The 19239-nt window shown below is 44.8% G+C and overlaps 1 protein-coding gene across 1 annotated transcript in view; it reads left to right on the top strand.

The window, feature by feature from the left end:
• The window catches only part of LOC142259266 (uncharacterized), a 343907-nt gene that overhangs the window by 256112 nt on the left and 68556 nt on the right, over positions 1-19239 (top strand). The gene's annotated exons all lie outside the window — the stretch shown is intronic.

Consider the following 19239-nt stretch of genomic DNA (forward strand, 5'->3'; position numbering starts at 1 on the left):
TTTATTAACATTTGTGAAAGGTTTTGATACTGGATTATATTTAGATAATTCACTAATCTCAGGTTGCCCATTGCTTTATTTACTACAAAGCGCAGCCCCAGATTGGAGATAGGAACTCTGAAGTATATCATATTGTATCTAATTGCATTTCAAAACTTGACTTTGTTAATAAATGCTTGTAAATGTATATTCTTCATGCCTGTCTTTCTCTATTGTTTAGATGTGATGATTTTGCCTGTGAACCTCTGGAGTTGAGTCAGAGCTGTAGGCATTTAGCACAAAAATAGTGAGGGGATGTCACAGAGTTGTCACGGCCGGCAGAGAATCCAATGGCAGAAGTGTTGGAAAATCCCAAAAATTTGCAGAACGTGTTGTTAACTGACAGTTCTCTGTTTCTGCAGCAGCGGACTCTATGACTCTGGAAAACTGTCAGTTTTTTTCTCTCTCAGTTGTGAGCCTCTGACTTCCTTTATAAACCTCACCCTTGGGTGCTTTGGGTGAGGTTTATAGTTGATCCTGTCTGTGATTTGCAGCAGTTGTCTCCTCTTTTTGTTCTACAGACTTCTGTGGTAACTACTCCTAAGATAAGTGTTTGAATTTTTCTATGTACCTGGGCTCAGGTGGTAGCATTTGTGTCTCCCTGTATTGTTTCCTTTTGTCTCCCTTAGCGTCAGTTTGATGAAGAGCTCATACCTGCCATTCTTACTTAGGTCCAGATCAGGGTTTGCCTAGGGTGAGGTATTCCTGCTCGGCGATAGGTGCAGAACCTGTATAGGGTTGGTGAGGGCAGTGAGGGTGAGCTGTATTGTCAGGGGTCACCACTTCACTCTTTCCCTAGTGATAGGACATTATTTTCCCCTTCCCTTTGTATTGTAATATACAGCTGGTATAGCTTCTGTCCCCAGCCGTGACAGCGCAGAAGTGAATCGCACTATGCATCCTAGAAATGTGAAAGTTGTTAAGACACTCTGGTCCCAGTTTATCAAAGCTTGTATGCCAAAAAAAAGTTACAGAAGCTGTGAAAAGTCCCAAAAATTTGGATCAATTCATAGTTCTCAAATTTTGGCAGATTTTGCCATTTCACTCCAAAATTGGCAGAGTTTGGGTAGGACGGGGGCGTGACACCACAGCTCCTTAAATTCATGACGAGCTGTGGTGTTCCCTATGCCAGAAATCTCACTCCAGTGTCTGATAGGAGTAATATTTCTAGCATAGCACAAGAAGGCACATGCTACTCGTCAAACGCTCCAGATTCATGAAAAGGCACTTCATCCATCAAGAGTGGTCCCCGCATAAACTGGGCTCTTTATGTTATAAAAACAATCCCTTTTGCAAAAGATAATTGTTGTAATAAAAAAAAAATGGAAGGATTGTATATGTCTAATATCCAAAGGGATTGTTATTTTTGTGGGGCTACCCACAAATAGAGATGAGCGGACCCGTTGAAGTTCGGGTTCGGCTTTTTCAGTCGGACTTTAAATAAAGTTTAGTTCGGAAACCGGACTTGACCTGAACCCCGTTGGAAGCCACTGATTGGACAGTTCGGGTCTCCGCCCACATGTAACCGGCCATTAACAGAGTATTTATTACAGGGGGAGGGATGACGGAGTTTTTTCCTTGTGCACAATACACCTACAACAATGTTTTTACCTCCCCGTGAAAGCCATTCACACACTGCAAGCGGCTCGCACTGGGCCAAGCACTGAGTGTACCCGAGCACAGCGATGCTAGATCGAGTGGTTAGGATACATAAAGCACCCGAACTCCGAATTCTAACACTGATTTTTTTTACAAAGTCTGTGTTTGGTACAAACACCGAACTTTACTATTCAGGTTCCCTCATCTCTTCCCACAAACCTTTATTACAGTTTAGATTATGGGTGTAGAAGAGACCAGAGCTAAAAGGGGCCTAGCTCTGTGTGAAAAGCAAGTAACATTTATGATACCTATGCTGGGGTTTTGTGAATTTAATGGGATTCGGTCACTAACTGTTTACTACTTAATTAAAAATCAGAATAATGTAAAGATAGTGTCACGCTAGGTACAGGGAAGTACCAAATGAACAGCGAAAGGGAAGCCTAGGGAAGGGGGAGATTGTGACCCCTGACTTAATCCCGCTTTACACGCTGCAATCTCGCTTGCGAGATCGATAGCGTGCATGCTTGCCCCCATCGTTTGTGCGATACGGGCATATCACTGCCCGTCGTGCACAAAATCGCGTACCCCGTCACACATACCTGCGTAGCGACGTCGCTGTGACCGGCGTAACGCCTCCTTTCTAAGGGGGGCGGTTCGTTCGGCGTCACAGCGTTGTCACTAAGCGTCCGCCCAATCAAAGCGGAGGGGCGGAGACGAGCGGGACTTAACATCCCGCCCACCTCCTTCCTTCCTCATTGCTGCCATGACGCAGGTGAGGTGAGGTTCCTCGTTCCTGCGGTGTCACACATAGCGATGTGTACTTCCGCAGGAATGAGGAACTACATCGTCCAAGCAGCAGCAACAATAATTGGGAATAGGGGGGCATGTCACCGATGGGCGATTTTGAATGTTTTTGCGATGATTCAAAATCGCACACAACGAGATTGCTACAGCGGCCGGATGTGCGTCACAAATTCCTTGACCCCAACGAGATTGCTGTAGCGAAATCGTAGCGTGTAAAGCCACCTTTAGTTTACCCTGGGATCTGAGTTCCCTCACCACCCTAGATAGATTCCACACCTATGCGCCGAGCCGGATACCTGACTCTAGCCTGACCCTGATCTGAGCCCTAAATAGGGAACGGATGGGATGAGCTCTTCGTCAACCCCACTAAGCACTAAAGGACACACAGAGATAACAAACAAGGGAGAACAACAAACAACTTATCTCTAGACGACTCAGTAAAAAGTTCAGTAAAGTGCAACAATGAACCTTCTGATGCGTGCAAGCCACCTGCTTGCATCCAGAACTTGTGAATGAACTGAATATCACCAGCACAAGTCCAGGGAACATGAGAGTATTTAAACCCAAGGGAAAATACAGATTATTAGCAACTGAAGGGAAGAAGAGTTCCCTTAGGTCCTAACGGGAAAAGGATGAAAACCCAACAGAGGAGATACCTAGTACAATGAATACTGATAGCAGGAAAAATAGAAAGTCAGGGAGCATTTTACCCAGCCAAACGCTGTGACAGAGAGGGACTCTGAAGTCTCATTTACTGGGCTGCTTTCTGTAGTTTTAATAAAAAACAAAATAAAATAAAAACTAGTAAACCTTCTACCATGTATCGTCGATCTCCATTAGCTCTGTATACCCCTGCCCCACCCATGAGTGGCAGCTTTCTGTCTATGCTCATTGTACACAGCTGCCAATCAGTGGTGTGGGTGAGGTTATACACAGAGGAGCATTTCAAGAACTGGTAGATCTTAAGCAGATAAAACTGATGTTTATCAAAACTTCAGCAAGCAGCCAAGTAAGTGACACATCACTGAAACCAGGGTCTCTGCCCCTACATCATGCTGTTCTGAGATGAGATAGCAAAACCCAATGACAAATTCCATTTAAATGATTGCCAGATAAACATCTATTTAGCTAAACTAAGGAAAAAAAATGATGTCAGCTAAATGACAATAATAATCGTGCTAATTTTTTATTTATTTTCCTATTAACTTTTGGAAATGTAGTCTATTGTGCTGTCTAAAATATTCTTGATTTGTCCCACAAATACCATAGATAAATACTCGTTATTCATGGACCTTCACACAATCATATGTAAATTAGCCCTTAAATTTCACAATGGATAACGATAGTCCCACAAACAGAAAAATGTTTGATACAAAACAGCACGCTGCTGCCCCTAATTGTCAAGATAATTATGCAATTGACCGACGCTTAACGGAAGAGGCCATGACTGTTTCCACTACTAGGCCGATTATTGGGGAGCTCACAGTGAGGGTATAGGATATATACAACCTTTTCTATCTCATGGAATATATCTACATCTTGATACAGTCACTGCCAACTACACAATAACAAAAGGAACTACTGCTAGCTGCCACCACCAATCGCTTATACAGGCCAATTGGACACACGTTACAGGTAGTGTATGGCTTCGGGATGCAATATATAGAGTAAGAGGAATGAAGCTATTAAATTTTAGCTAATTAATCGGAAAAGTAAGCAGTGTTCATAAAATATACAAAAGATATTACAAAGGGGAACAAAACAATACAGTATATACAATTACATAAAATTAAAGGGAATAACGAAAGAAAATTATTGAACCTGGGTCACAAAAATTGGCTTCCGATTTATGGAGGGAAGGACTCCAATGGAACGTGGAGCAATCCTACATGGCAATATTCCTTTCATTGAACGAGGATCATAATTGGCATTAGCTTTTATTAACACAAGTTACACTCACATACTGGTGACTCATAACAGGGCTGGACTTCAGATAATTATAGGATGTATCTAAGTCTTAGAAAATTATGAGGGTCCCAACATTCTGATATCTTTGCCCCTGGAGGTCCCAGGTGGGAGATATTACAATAATCTTTCCTATCACGATTCTATCTGTTCATAGATAGATAAAAAATATCTATGCAATGTCTCCTATCTGGCCGATATCCTATTGGCAGGACCCCGGCCATCACACATAGATGCGGAACGATGCTTTGTGTTCTCCACTATATCAAAAATATCAAAATATGACTTTCCTATCTATTATATTGATGCAGTTCATAAAACCTCAATTCATATTTTCTATAAGGAGAAAAAAAGGATTTGAATTTCTCTTCTATTTTTCTGTTCAACTGCTGCTCTTATCTCTACTGGTCATACATCTGTCCTTTTCTACATTCTTGTGCATTCACGATGAGATTGGCCTTACATCTGCTAAAGGATTCTTTTTAGTTATCTGTTTCCAAAGGAGGGGGTCAGCTGCATAGGAGTCTTGTTGAGTCTTTATGGATTTTATCATTTCTATATGACACTGGACTACATATTGATGTTTTTCCAAAATGAAGCTTTTACCCCTTGAAAGCCAAGGTCATTTTTTGGACACTTTCCTTGACTTGGTGCTTGAAGAGTTCAATAAAATCAGAAAAATTACTATCATGATTCACGTATGACTCTGCTTGTGGAAAGCAATTATGTGTGTTTGTTTTCCTGCTGTCTTTATTCTCCAGGGTTTGGTCTGATGGGAGGAGCCTATTCTGTTATGCCTCATTCTGGGGGTCATGCTTCCTTATCTTGGAACTGTTTTCCTTGGTACGCTTACAGTGATAGTTCCTGCTCTGCAGTGTGCGCTTTTGGTTCCTGTGAATCTGTTCTGATCCTGCCCACTACCTAGTACTCCTTTCCCTGACCTTTGTCCTTCCCGTCTTGTCTTACCTACCTGTCTCCTTAACCCACTCTCTGCTTTGTTATCCCATCTCCACTCCCTCTACACTAACTTGTCCTCTCGGTTTACGACCCAGGCTTGCTATCTGACTACGGCTCTGCTCCCCTCCAGCTCCTGACGATACCTCCTGGCTTTCCGACCCTCGGCTTTCACTTGACTCCAGCTCCGCTTATCACTCTGTACCTACGTGACTTCCTGGCACTGACATTTTTTCTTGATCGACCATTCTATTGCATCATTCCGCATATGCTAGTGACCTCTAGTGGGCTTGTGCCTAACTACACTTAGAAGCACTACATTTTGCCTCAGTATTGGCTCCCCATGGTGGTAGCATCACATTTACACTTCCATATACCCAAAATAACTTATATCAAAAACAAAAAGTTGCCCTAAAATCATTATGAAATGATTTAGATATAGTAACTATTAGCAGACAAGGGGGATGGAATAGTCATGCAAAACATTGATGACTTTAAGGAAGCTCAGATTAATCTCTCCGACCCCATACACTAAGGGATTACAACTATGGATCCTTTTTCAGCATTTAAAACAAAATATGCTCTCCTCATAACAAAAGCTTTAGAGAAAGGAATCTTAAAGAGAACCAACCAACAGAATTTTGCTATATGTGTTTAAAATATTTTATAGGATAATTTGAACATAAGGGTATATACAATACAATACAGTACATTACCATAAAAAACAATTAAAAGCTTCCAGTAACTTAGTTACTTACTCATATTGTACATAAACATTTAACACATAGGAATCTGAAACATAAGGGAGGTGAGGAAGGGAAAGGGAAAGGTAGGGAAGGAAATCTTTATTAGGGAAGAGGTAAAGAGCAGGAAGGAGAGGGAAATCCCTTAAAAATGGAAAAATGACAAGCATCTAAACATCTACAATTACATTATAATTCAGTTCTTGGATAAGTTGTGCTAAATATTAATGCGTAGAGTAAGTAGCGGAGGGTTATGTAAAGTCTTAAATATAACTTTCTAAAGGTAGAGTACGGTATAATATATTCCTTGGGGAAAGGTCAACAGCTAGAAGGGGATAAAAAGTCAGGCTAGTAATACATATCAAGCAATATTTAGCTCACAATGTTTATTACGCTTGCCCAGGTCGAGATTAAACCTCAACTCTGGGGGAAGAGAGTCCGGCCTTTAGGTGAAACGAACAGTTCCTGAATTAAGGTCCTTAGTCCACTATTAAATGAAGAATTACTAAAGGAAATTCCAAGAAAGAGTAGTGGTTCCAAAGTATAAAGTTAGTGGTGGAGTATCCATTGTAATCCTACAGTAGCCTTATAACTGGTAGATCCAGTAGGGCTGAAAGATTTAATATTCTTTTCAGTTAAAAACTCCTAAGATCAAGATCCATATTTTCAGACTACAACTGATCAGAGACCATGTAAAAAGAATTCTTAATCAAGTGGAGCAGATATGATGGCCATTCTGATCAATGTTTATGTTAAAGCGTTGAAGTAACTGAAATCCTTCCTCCGGTGATGAAACAAAGAAGGACTTGATGTTTAAACATAGCTTGATATTTGTAGACTGTGACCATTTATATTTTATTCCACTGTTGATAAGTTCTTTTGTGAAGCCCTTAGAAAGTTTCTTAGCTTGTAAAGTTGGCTTACAAAGGTGTTAGAATAATGAAATAGCGTTGAAAGGTCTTGGGAGCTTCATTGAGTTTCTTGTTAGTGACAGCAATTTATTCCTTGTGTAGAGAGAGGAGAAGGTGATGATTATATCCCTTGGGGTCTCCTTGGGGAGGTAAGAAGGTTTTGGACTTCTATAGGCATCAGACACAAGTTCGTTATTTGAAAGATCTGGTATCAGTGTGCTTGTCATTGTCTTAAGGTAATATTTTAAGTCAGTTGGGATTACCGATTCTGGAACGCCTCTTTTTTTTCAGATTTTTTCTTCAAGCATAACCCTCAGAATTTGCCTTTTGCATTTTTAAAGTTGAAATGTCTTTATGTATTAAATTGATGGAATTATTTAAATCTTCTTTTTCTTGTTGTATAACCAGAATTGCATTATCCATATTTTCAGTTTTCTTTTTGATATTATTGATTTCCGTATATAAACCTGTAATCTGTAGGGCAAATATTTGTTTGATAGAGGCCAGCATTTCATTGAATATTTTCTTAGCACATAATTCTGTGATGTGGGTGTCTGAGCAGTCGGCATCATCACAGTCCAGTATTATTGAATCCACAGTACAATCGCTTGGAGGGTAATTACCATCCTCAGCAGACAATCCTGATATATAAGTGTCCGGAGAGTTGACATCGTCTTCTGTACAATTGCTTGAGGGGAAATTATAATTTTCAGCAGACAGTTCTAAAACATGTGTGTTTGTGCAGTAGCTATCATCACAATCCAATATTTTACAGTCTTTTGTACTATTGCTTGAAGGGGAATTAAAATCCTTACCAGACAATTCAGAAATATGGGTATCTGGGCTGTAGGCATCATCACAATCTAGTATTTGAGAGTCATCCGTAATGGAGTCTTTGTCTGGGTTGATGGTACGTCTAATTGTATCGCTCATGTTTTTAAGATGTTTATCTATATTGTCCTGAAAGGCTTTACATAACCTTATTAAATATGATCTGGTGATTGGAGAGTTAGAAGCAGAGATATTACTTAATGATAGACAGTCGTTTTCCCATAAGGAATCCTTTGGCTCTTGTGAATTGAAGCTTCTCAGAGCTGTTACATGCAGTTGCATTTCCTTCAGATTCATCAACTGGTGAAGGGGTGGAAGTTTCCCTATTAGTCTTGGGTTCCTCTATGTTAGCTGCATCAGATATATTAGTGTGGTAAATTAGTTTTCTATATTTGTCGTCTTCTTCTGAAGTTACCCTTGCAGGAAGAAAAGGAGCTATCTCCTGTAGATGACAGCCCATCCAGTGGTCCTCTCTTGTATTTGAACACTATCATTATTTTCCTCATGGGAGGGTGAAGCTATTTTGATCTCCGCAGCTTTTATATCTGCAGCCGCTGACTTGTGTTTTTGTATATCTATTTCCTGAGGCAGGGGTGTTGTAGGCTTGGAAGGAGATTGTACTGAGCCTCTTGGTGGATTTTGTCTCCAGGGTATCTTATAATCCTGGTTTTGGGTAAATACAGCAGGTTTTTCTGTTTTGCGTTGACTGCACTTCTGTTCCAATGTCATCGATTTAGTATCTGTGTTACATGCTGTGGACGTGGACCAAGACTTCCTTACAGGTCTTAGATGAGAGCCCAAATTTTGCAAGCGCAGGAGGGTCCGAAGGGTTATGCCCTACAAAATTAGATGCTTGTAAGGGGTACTTTACATGCTGCGATATCGGTACCGATATCACTAGCGAGCATACCCGACCCCGTTGGTTGTGCGTCACGGGCAAATCGCTGCCCGTGGCGCACATCGCTAACACCTGTCACACGCGCTTACCTACCTAATGACGTCGCTGTTGTCTGTGAACCACATCCTTTCTAAGGGGGCGGTTCGTGCAGCGTCACAGCGACGTCACACGGCAGCCGTCCAATAGCAGAGGAGGGGCAGAGATTAGCGGCTGTAACATGCCGCCCACCTCCTTCCTCATTGCCGGTGGACGGAGGTAAGGAGATGTTCGTCGCTCCTGCTGTGTCTGTACCCTACGCTCCCTAACATCTTTTTACGGGTCCTCCCCCACCTGACGTCATCACGTGCCTAGACCTTCGCTCGCCCTGATCTCATCATGGCTAGTGAGAAGGCCAACGAAAACAGTAGTCTCACCACTGCACTAATACAACACAAGGTAAAGGAGACAAAGGGAAAATAGACACAAAAAGGAAAAACACTTCAAACTCTTCCAATGCAGCTAAACATCACAGCTGCAATAGTCAGAACTCCTCAGCTTCATCCAGAGACAGGCTCCTTCCATAAAGGTCAGCATAAAATGAGAAGCTATAACTGGTGTCAGATGGTAAGATACATGAATATTTCTAACAAAGGGGAGTGGTCACAAAAGAGATGAACCTGAGATTAAGGCTACAAAGGACAGCCAGAATGGAAAGAGTCCTTAACTCCTACAGCACTAAAAAAAAGTAGATTCACTCAAATCAAGTTGTACACCTATGAACAACCGGTGCTGTGACCTGCTGATCCCAGAGTTGCTAGAGGTCTCCTCAGAGCGGGACACACTCATGACACATTATCCATAAATTCATTCATATTCAAGTTCATTTTTTCTTGTTCCGTATTGGAGAGCTTCTCATATCCTTCTTATTGGTTCTCCTTCCTCCTCTTCATTTTCTGATTCTGAAATTCTCTGAATGACGTATTAGAATGAACATTTTCTCTTTGATAATCACTTACATTTATCAGGATTACAGTCTGAAGATTCCAGATCTGTAGATCTTTGCAGCGTCCGTGCAATAGTTATTGTGAGGGGTTTTCTCCAAGATTTACTTCTGTGAAAGAAGGTGTTTGCCCGACATTGCGCTATGAGCCAAATGTCTATCATGGTGCAGAGAAAGGCGGCAATCGCTCCCCCTAGAAGTGGGACTCCTGGGACAAACAGGGGACAAATGTGGAGTGGGAAAATGTGTGATCAGTGTTGGACAGAAATGAACTCCATTTTAGAATAGATTATTACTTATGTTGTGCTCTGATCTGGAAGAACAGGAATTGTGAGCACTTTGGGAATGTCACAGAATGGATTGATAAAGGTGTAACTAGATTGTGCCCATTATTTAGAGGAATGTGATATGTGCATTGTGTAATGTTCAGCAGAGATTTGGGTAACAGAAGAATGACTTTCACTATCTGCAATTATTATTTTACTTGATAAAGGATAAAAATAAATGATATTCTCTGATAAAGGGGAGAATAGATCAATAGAAAATTAATCAATAGATGTAAGGGGAAGGGAAATTCAGAGTTGTCACAATTTTATGGATCATTGTTGGAGATTTGGCTGACAACATCCACTTGTTACACGCCTGTCCCGTGTCTGGGATCTGCTCCTTCCCCCGCTCTGCTAAACTTTCCTGTGCTCCATGTTGGGCTTTGTAAGTAGCCGGACACGCTCCATGTGCTGAGCTTAACTGGCCTATATAAGGCTACCAAGATACACCCCTGTGTCCTGGTATTAGGACTATTAGTCTGTGCACAGCGACCTGTCTGCAGTCTCCAGAACATCTCCAGACTATCTGTGGCCTCCAGCACCTCAGCTACCAATCTGCCTGTGGCTTCCAGTATGTCCAGGACGTCTGCGGCTTCCAATACCTCAGTTACCTGTCTGCCTGTGGGTGTCAGTACCTCTGCAGCCTGTCTGCAGTCTTCAGGACTTCTGCTGTATGCCTGTGACTGGTAGTGCCTCTGCTGCTCGTCCCAGGTTTTCCAGGATATCTGCTCCATGTCCGTCCACAGCTTTCAGCCTCCTGTCTCCCTACAGCCTCCATTACCTCACTGTCACCCCCTGACAGAATCCAAGACCATGGTTCTCAATGACGCAGTTACAAACTTTTTTGAAAAAGTCCCTACACGACTCAGCTCCGCACACCTCGTATACACACGGCTCCGTACACCTCATACACACACGACTCCGCTCCATACACCTCGTACACACTGTTCCGCTCTGTACACATCATACACACGCGGCTCTGCTCCGTACATCTCGTACACACACGACTCCGCTCCATACACCTCGTACACACTGTTCCGCTCTGTACACATCATACACACGCGGCTCTGCTCCGTACACCTCGTACACACACGGCTCTGCTCTGTACACCTCGTACACACACGGCTCCGCTCCGTACACCTCGTACACACACGGCTCCGCTCCGTACACCTCGTACACACACGGCTCCGCTCTGTACACCTCGTACACACACGGCTCCGCTCCGTACACCTCGTACACACACGGCTCCGCTCCGTACACCTCGTACACACACGGCTCTGCTCCGTACACCTCGTACACACACGGCTCTGCTCCGTACACCTCGTACACACGCGGCTCTGCTCCGTACACCTCGTACACACGCGGCTCCGCTCCGTACACCTCGTACACACGCGGCTCCGCTCCGTACACCTCGTACACACGCGGCTCTGCTCCGTACACCTCGTACACACACGGCTCCGCTCCGTACACCTCGTACACACACGGCTCTGCTCCGTAGTAGCCAGCCACCATTCCCACTGGACACAGGTCTTTGACCATTTTCAAGTCATCACTTTGTGAATAGCCTTTTGCACAGGGCATTATTTCCACACAGGCTGTCTCATTTTAGAGTCCGCAGCATATGTGTAATACCGGCACTGGCAGTCAGGATAACTCCTGTTATTCCACTATTCCTTTAAGAAGGTCTCCCATATGACTTTTTTACGGCTGCTCATAGATTAACATTAACCTACGGCATTATGTGCTACATGCCTTAAAGCTAATACATTGGTGTCACAAGTTTCCAGAGACATATTATCTCCTGTACACCTTTCCATGCTGTTTGACAGGTCCTTTACTCACTAATGAGACTGGCATGGCATTTATACAGTAGCCAATCATTGGACAGTGCTCATACGCACCTAATATTTCCTCTCCATATGAGTGGTGACTCGTATTGCTCCTTCTCGAGTATTATGCACATATTGATTCCTCTGCCTCATAGTCTGATTGATTCTCTTGATAAAGGTCAAGGTGTGACCGAAACGTCGAGATAAGACTATTACACAATAAAAAACATCAAAAATACCCAGACATTGTTTCTCTTTCTCTTGGAGTGCCGGGGATATTTTTGTATTTTGAGTAAATAAACACAGACACAGAGAACAATCCTTTATTTGGAATAAAATACAAACATCCCCTGCTTCACCACTTTATTAAGCCCAAACACCCTGCAGCGCCGACGTAATCCACAGGAGAAGTCCCACGCCGCTTCAGCTCTGCTACATCTGAATATCACAGAGAGCGGCACGACTGACCGCTCTCTGTGAGCTCCAGAGAATGAATGAGCTGCGCATTGAGCGCTGATGTCACTCAGGTCATTTGCGGTCACAGCTGGAGATTCCCAAGGTCCTTCATCTGTGATCGCAGGTAACCTGACCTCAGGTGGAGGTCACTGAGTTCACAGACCTGCATCTCCTAGCAGAAAAAACGCAGTTTTTTTGGCCAAGAGATGCAGATTTAGTGCTGAAATTTTTATACCATATTTCTGCATCCAATCTACACGTTTTTGCCTCGGTTATTGTTAGGCGATTTTTGCTGCGGTTTTTTGCCAGGAGGTGCACATTTGGTGCTGAAATCGTCTGCACCAGCTTTCAGCACCAAATTTCCACCTGCTGGTAGAATTGTTTTTTTTTAATTTTTGGGGGCCAAGGGATGCAAATTTGATGCTGAGATTTTTTACACCATATTTCTGCATCCAATCTACACCTCCTGGCAAAAAAATGCGGTGTTTTGACGCAATTTGTTTGCCGCGGTTTTTGCCGTGGTTATTTTTCCGTGATTTTTGCCGCGTTTTTTTGCCAGGAGGTGCACATTTGGTGCTGAAATCGTCTGCACCAGCTTTCAGCACCAAATTTCCACCTGCTGGCAGAATTTTTTTTTTCATCCCCCAGTCATGATAACGCCGGCTGGGGGCTGGCATAATCTCAGCCTGCTGCTGTCTGAACATGAGCGTGCATGTACCTAGAAACACATGCACGCTCCTGTCAGACGTTTGCAGCTGTTCTGCGATGTCAGACTCTCGGGAGTTCCTCACAAGTGTGACTGCGATGTAGAAAAAAACGCTTGCTTTTTTTAAAAAATAAATAATTAAAAAAAAACGACGTGCGGTCCCCCCAGTTTTCATCCACAGACATAACGCCGGCTGGGAGCTGGTATATCCTCATTTCGCAGCCGCCCAGTATTGCCGCATGTATTAGATGTGACAATACCGGTGTGCGATACCGGCTCTTCCCGGAGGCGTGATGAGGTGCCAGTCGGGGTAATAGCAGGGGTTAATAGCGGCGCACGGGTGCTGCTAAACCCTAGCTTTGTGTGATGGCACAGGCGTCTATCAGATACCTGTATCACACAAACCTATAAATGACAGTAAACAAACACAGAAACAGAGAACAATCCTTTATTTGAAATAAAGTACAAAACACACCCTGTTTCACCTCTTTATTAAGCCCAAACACCCTGCAGCTCCGACGTAATCCACAGGAGAAGTCCCACGCCGACACATCCAGCGCTGCTACATCTCAGAGCGAGCAGCTATAGAGAAGACTGCCCGCTCTGAGTACAGCCTATTACTGAGCCGCGATAAGCGATGACCGCAGCAGAGCTGTCACAGGCTGGGGGGCGCGTCAGCCTGCAACCAATCACAGCTGAGAAGACGGCCGGTGGGCGAGGAAAACACGGAAAGCTCTGCGATTGGGTGCACAGGAAGTGAAAGCGCGACCCGGAAGCAGTGTGCCGCCATGAGACCGAGTCTCGGTAAGTATGAAACGCTCATTTATTTATTGGTTTTTTTTTTTCATTTTTATTAATTGCCGATTCCGGATCGTGCACCCGGAATCCTGCGCCCGGGTCCGGCCCGGAGATAGCGCTGAAACCGTGCGGATCCGGATGTTTACGGTCCGGGTCCGCTCAAAACTAAACCGGAGTTGTCTCAGCTGTTCTGATTTCTGCACTCCCCCGTTATAAGTACTCACCACTTTACCTCAGTAGTTGCCAGTGATAACTTGCTTTTCCATGGTCCTGGCATGGAGGTGAGAGCCATGGAAAGAAAAATTGTTTTGAATTTAATCCTGGAGATTGCTGCTTGGAAGTTTTCTTTGGTGTCTTCCTATTGATCATCTCCCTTTTTATTCATTTCTCTTTCCATCCCCCTTTTTTACCACTTGTTTGGGAATGCAGTTTCTTTTTCCTTTGTCGTTTTCTTTTTGTGTCATTATCATAAAGCAGGACTAATGTTCCTCCTGCCCTGCTCACTAGACACAGTTGTGATTAGGGTAAGACAGGGATAGACACGTGATTGCTGCACAAGGGAAAAGAACCTGTCTTGGGACATTGGGAGCTCAGGGTTGCTCAAAGTAAGTGACATGGTTTATCCTTCCTGTTCTTCCCTAGAGGCAGTGGCTCCCACCCCATCTTTCTCATGATACACCGCTCAGCCTCTTGGTGGAACACAACAACCAGGGACTGCCCCGTATTGGTAACTGGTGCCTACTGTCAGCAAAGTCCAACCTCAGAGGCTCTGGTGATGACTGGGTAGGCACTTAATCATGCCCCTCCGGGTAAGCCTGGTTCAGGGCGCAGTGAGGTTACACCCTTCTCCTAATCCTATTAGCATGACAGGTTTACATGTAATTCTTCAAATGACATGATTCACAAGAAACCCTCAAAGGATCCATTCAGTGTAATAAGGCAGCAGAGTTAGTCCGGACTCCTCATGGCAGCACGGCAATAATCCCTATCTAGTGAACAGTTATCTCCAGTAATTGTATTATTACACCGGATTCTTTATGATGTTACATCATCATCTTCTCCTCATTCAGGTCCCTACAATATCGGATCCTCTCAGTGGAGATCTTCTATATACGAGAATTCTCCTGATTGACCCATCAAGGATGGATATGGACAGGGACAAGATGGCGGAGAGGACATTACACCTCACCCTAGAGATCCTCTTCCGGCTTACTGGAGAGGTGAGAGATTCTGATGACGTCACATTACATCATTCTTATCTATGGGAATAACAGATGGACAGAACTGGAGAGGTGAGGACTCTGGAAATGTCTGGAGTGAGATTTATTACTGTGTCTCTCCATAACCAGGATTACACAGTAGTGAAGAAGACCTCTGGTGAGCGCTGTCAGGCCCCTGTGTCTGAGGGATGGGGAAGACCCCTGAGCCCAATCACGGGGCCTCCACCTCACCCCCCGATACATGAGGACATCAATGACCAGAAGATCCTAGAACTCACCTACAAGATGATTGAGCTGCTGACTGGAGAGGTGACACTGCTGGGAATGCTGGGACATTATACAGTAACACTATGAAGGGATCGGGGGTGACGGTATCATTGTATGTGTCAGGTTCCTATAAGGTGTCAGGACGTCACCGTCTATTTCTCCATGGAGGAGTGGGAGTATTTAGAAGGACACAAAGATCTGTACAAGGACGTCATGATGGAGGTTCCCCAGCCCCTCACATCACCAGGTAATAGACAGGACTAAATACACACGGCCTATAATTATCTGTATGTAAGGAATGAATTCAGTCCCTGTATGTGTCTCCTCCAGTTCTATCCAGTAAGAGGACAACACCAGAGAGATGTCCCCGTCCTCTTCTCCCACAGGACTGTAACCAAGAAGATCCCGATGTTCCTCAGGATGTGTTTCCTCCAGCTCTATCCAGTAAGAGATATCTACTCATGTACTTTCTGCACTAATTTTGTGTTTACATTTTTAGGATTTCTGCTCTGGGTTTTTCAGTTGTATTTTCTTTGCTTCTGCTTCTTCTGATGTTTGTTTCTAGTGCCTTCTCTATGTTGTTATGAAGGCAACTCAAAGACCTGCAGAGGGTTCATGAATACCCTGTTTCACAGAAAATACGACCACTGAAAATAAGACCTAGCATGATTTTATGGGATTTTTAGAGAATACTTGAAATATAAGCCCTACTCCAAGAATAAGCCCTAGTTAGAGTCAGGGCCAACGTTGGGAGAGTCAAGCTGTGCAATTTCTTAGGAAATCCACTCTCTTAGGGTCCCTATCAGTTGTATTCTAAGGTTGACTGTTTAAGGACCTTTGATGGCTTCAAAGTCATATGACATGAGGTAACCAAAGGTCTCTTAATTGCAGGAGTCTAAATGAATTGAACAGGACACAGGTTGGCATGCAGGACTGGCATTAGGGGAAAGGGAGCGCAAACTGGACAATTTCACAGGCCCCCATTCTCCTAGGGGCCCAGTGTTTATATGCCAATTATAGGACTGCTTAAGGACCTTTTTGACATCATGTCATGTGACCAAAGGCTGGTGTGTGTTCATGCCAATTGTAACCAGCTTTGCCAAAATGGGCAGAGCTTGGCCAGAAGAAGGGTGTGATGCCACCGCTTCTCTAATTCATAACAAACTGCGCCGTTCCCTATACCAGAAATCTCACTCCAGTCCCTGACGTCAGTTTTCAGTGTCCATCGCCAGTCTTGATGAATTGGAGCCCTAATGTTTGACTGGAAGACCCTGCTACCTGCTTTGGTTACAAAGCCTAAGGATAGGCCAGCAACGTTATAGTCCCGGACAACCCCGTTAAATATCCGGCATCTGTCTATAAGTATTTTATGCTCGTCTTTGAAAAAAAATATCTTTGAAATTGTCTATGTTGTGGATCAATTTTACAAGGAGATTTTTGCAGGTTTTGCGAACTGTCATGGTGGCGTCAGGATCTGTGGAAATTATAGATTCTGGTACTCTGCATGTTCACTTCTCTGATGTCTGTGAGCAGCGCAGAGAGACGCAGGCGTCAAACCACAGGCTTGGGCAGGCTAGCAAGAGTTACTCTCTGCTGGGCTGCTTGTTAATCTCTTTGATCACATGCTGTAGAGGAGAAAGTATCGCTCCCCTTCTGTATAAGCTGGCTGGATTATTTAATTAATGCAAGCTATAGGTTACCTATACTGTTCTGGTGAGGTGTTGTGATCCAGACTTACGGTTGGTTGTTGTGTATTATTGCTGTGGACTGTTGTGGTGTTAACCCCTATTGTCTTTTTGTTGCTGCCTTTCTGCTCTTGCTTTTCTCCTTAGTCTCTCACTGTTTATTTCTGTGAATTTGCAATGTGTCCCATTTGTCTTAATCTATGTTTCCATCATATTCCTGCCCCTTTCTTTCCCGAAAGATAACAGATTAGATTTGGTCAGGAGAATAGTAAGTCACGAGACTTAGGCATCTCCATCTTAAGGGGTAATCGTGAGGTTAGGAATAGTTTAGGGTCCCCTAGCGTGAGGGACAGTATAGCAACTGTCCCTCATTATCCTGCAGTCATATTGTGACAATCAATTATTTACTGTAGCACATTCCAGAGAACTGGTGCTAGGAATGGGAGATTGAAATTAACGAAGATGTAACTCTTAAGGCCCCGTTACACGCAACAACATCGCTAACGAGATATCGCTGGGGTCACAGAATTTGTGATGCACATCCGGCGTTGTTAACAACATCGTTGCGTGTGACTCCTACGAGCGACCGCTAACGATCCAAAAAGCAGCAAAAATCGTTGATTTTTGACACGTCGTTCCTTTCCCAAATATCGTTGCTCATTCAGGACACAGGTTGTTCGTCGTTCCTGAGACAGCACACATCACTACGTGTGACACCCCGGGAACGATGAACAGCAGCATTCCTGCGTCCTCTGGCAACGAGATGGGAGTGACGTTCATGCGGCTGCTCTCCGCCCCTCCGCTTCTATTGGTGGCCCGCTGTGTGATGTTGCTGTGACGCCGCACGAACCACCTGTTACGGGGGGACCTTCAGATTAGGACCAGGGGATATATATCCTAATCGTCAGTCGGGGCCCACCGTGCTCCAGATGACAAAGGAGCTGCTGGCACTTGAGGGTTAGGCGGAGACTATAGAGCTGGATGGCTCTGAGATAACCCAGGGAATCTGGGAACCGGTCACGTGTGTAGAGAAAGACACGTCAGACCTGACGACAATCCGGTTAGCGTTTTGGTGCACCTGGCGCTACACCAACCACGTGTGCAGGGAACACGTCAGGCCGGGTGGTGACCAGGTAGCGTTGACCAGAAGACCGCCACGAAGCGCCCTGTCGGCCACGTGTGTAGGACACGTCAGGCCGAGCGGTCCTCCGATTAGCGTTTCTGGTCACCTCTCGACTGGCCACGTGTGTGAAGGACACGTCAGGCCAGATGGTTACACCAGTAGCGTTGACCGGGAAGCCGAGGAGGATAAGGAACACCCTATTAACTCCACAGGGGTCCTGGGGTATGCTGTCCGTGTGCGTAGGGGGCACAACCGGACTGGTGGCGCAGCAGGTGCGTTGTCCGTGTGCGTAGGGGGCACAATCGGACAGGAGGCACATCAGCCGCAGCCCAGTTAACGCCACTGGGCTGCTACAGCAAGACTGGAGCGGCAGGAGGGAAGCACGGCGCCTGACCCTGATGTGCTGAGCCACGAATCTTGGCGTGACAGGCACCGTTCGCCTAACCCTACCTACCGCTTCCGAACATAGGCTTATGCCGCAATGAGGCTCTAACATGGAGGTGTGCTCTGACTGAGCAAATGTGAATACTGCGCACCTCCATGTTGTCTCCAGCCCCTTTTTATAACCTGGGTCCGCCCCAAACCCAGGGTGGACCACAATGGCACCTCCAGGGACCAACAGCAGAGTGCCATGTCATCAGCGACGTCACAAGCAGCCTATCCTAAGCCGCCACGTCACTGATGACCTCATGGCAGCCACACCCAAACACTTCACCAGTCATCGTCTGACGACCAATGGTGAGGTGTCGTGTTATAGGGCTGGGCCTCATAGTCCGGAGTGGCCACATCATTAGGACACCTGATGCCCTCTGGCCTATCAAGGCCTGCCACCTCACGGACATGCCCAGTGAAGTCCTTCCCGGACTTTGCCTCCAATGCACTAAGTGCCTGAGCATGCTCAGTAGCCTAGACAACAGACTCAGAAATCAGACTATCAGCCTGAGCATGCTCAGTAGGCACAACACAGGACTTAGATACAGCACGCAGTCCAAGCACCTGTGCAAAGAGGCTTCTCGCACTAGGTGTAGGGGCATGCTCAGCAGCCCGAACCGAGGACTTAGCCTCAGAAATGGCACTATCAGGTTGAGCATGCTCACTAGGCGAAA

Source organism: Anomaloglossus baeobatrachus, assembly GCF_048569485.1.
Source record: "Anomaloglossus baeobatrachus isolate aAnoBae1 chromosome 5 unlocalized genomic scaffold, aAnoBae1.hap1 SUPER_5_unloc_5, whole genome shotgun sequence".
In the NCBI taxonomy this organism is placed as follows: domain Eukaryota; kingdom Metazoa; phylum Chordata; class Amphibia; order Anura; family Aromobatidae; genus Anomaloglossus; species Anomaloglossus baeobatrachus.